Raw genomic sequence first — 2,075 nt, forward strand, 5'->3', positions numbered from 1 at the left:
TCGTCATAGGTGTGACCTGGCCCCTCCTGGGCGGGTCATACCTAATAGTTATATCCCCAACAAGGAAGCTTTCTACTTCCATTCTTCTTCGCAATTTCTATATAGGCATTACTCCTTGGAATAGATGCATTATTGATACCATTACCGGAGGGAATTTTTTGGGTAGCCATACCTTTGATGCTTATAATGCTATGTTAGATTTGTTTGGTCCACCACCTCTCTTGGTTAATGGAACTATGTTAAGTTTAGAACATGTGATGCAAAGGCTTGAAATTATTGAAAATAAAGTTGCCACTGTTGAGTTGATTGAAAATTTAGATAAAAAGATCCACAACCAAATTACCCAATATGCATCTAAGGTTGGAATTACTCTGAATGTTTTTAAAGAGAAAGAACCTATAGTTAACGAAAGAATAGATCTAGATTCTACAAGACTCGGTAAACTTGAGGATATTATTACCAACTTAGGGTCTGCCTTTTCATCCATGAAAAATACTCCAACTCCTCCTACCAAAATTGCCAAATTTATGTATGTTCCTAAAAATAAGGGTGAATCTTCTAGTAAGGAAAATGAGGATCTCAAATCAATAAGTGTTCATCCCAATTTTCTCGCTATCATTAAGGAACCTTTTGCTATAAATGAATTTCTTGATTTCTTGCCTAGGAGTTTAATCGTTGCTAAAAAGAAAGAAACTCCTAAGGGTTGTAAGTGCTCTATTGATGAATTGAATACCAAAGATGGCAATACTTAGATCTATTCTCGCTTTTATGCCTAGCTAGGGGCGTTAAACGATAGCGCTTGTTGGGAGGCAACCAATTTTATTTTTGTTCCTTGATTTTTGCTTATGTTTAGTAATAAATAAATCATCTAGCTTCTGTTTAGATGTGGTTTTATGTTTTAATTAGTGTTTGTGCCAAGTAGAACCTATAGGAGCATCTTGGGTGATAGTTAATTTAATTCTGCTGAAAAACAGAAACTTTTGCGCGCACGAGAATAATTTAATAAATAACAGAAACGTGCTTTTGAGTTGATTCCTTTTGCAGTAGATCAATAGACAAATTTCCTAGGACTTCCTATTTTGGTAGGATTTTTAGAGTTCCAGAAGTATTCGAAAGTTACAGATTGCTACAGGCTGTTCTGTTTTTGACAGATTCTTTTTTTCGTGTGTTGTTTGCTTATTTTGATGAATCTAAGGCTAGTATCGGGGGGTATGAACCATAGAGAAGTTGGAATACAGTAGGTTTAACACCAATTAAAATAAATAAATAATTCATTACAGTACCTTAAGTGGTGGTTTTTCTTTCTTGCACTAACGGAGCTCATGAGGTTTCCGGTTGAGTTTTGTGTTGTGAAGTTTTCAAGTTTTGGGTAAAGATTTGATGGACTATGGAATAAGGAGTGGCAAGAGCCTAAGCTTGGGGATGCTCGTGGCACCCCAAGATAATCCAAGTACAATCAAAAGCCTAAGCTTGGGGATGCCTTTGTCTTCGTCTATCGGTAACTTTACTTGGAGCTATTCTTTTATTCATCACATGATATGTGTTTTTCTTGGAGCGTCTTGTATGATATGATTCTTTGCTTTTTAGTTTACCACAATCATCCTTGGTATACACACCTTTTGGTAGAGACACACATGATTTGGAATTTATTAGAATACTCTATGTGCTTCACTTATATCTTTTGAGCTAGATAGTTTTTGCTCTAGTGCTTCACTTATACTTTTTAGAGCACGGCGGTGGTTTTATTTTTTAGAAATTATTGATCTCTCATGATTCACTTATATTATTTTGAGAGTAATTTAGAACAGCATGGTATTTGATATGGTTATAAAATTGGTCCTAGAATGATGGGCATCCAAGTTGGGTATAATGAAAACTATCATAGGAAGGGAATTGGATGCTATGATCAATTTGATTCTTGATAATTGTTTAGAGATATAAAGGTGGTAATATTAGAGTCATGCTAGTTGGGTAATTATGAAATTGAGGAATACTTGTGTTGAAGTTGGCAAGTCCCATTGCATGCACGTATGGTAAAAGTTGTGTAACAAATTTGTTGCATGGGATGCTCTTTT

This window comes from Triticum dicoccoides, chromosome 2B (genome assembly GCF_002162155.2).
Source record: "Triticum dicoccoides isolate Atlit2015 ecotype Zavitan chromosome 2B, WEW_v2.0, whole genome shotgun sequence".
Classification (NCBI taxonomy): Eukaryota; Viridiplantae; Streptophyta; class Magnoliopsida; order Poales; family Poaceae; genus Triticum; species Triticum dicoccoides.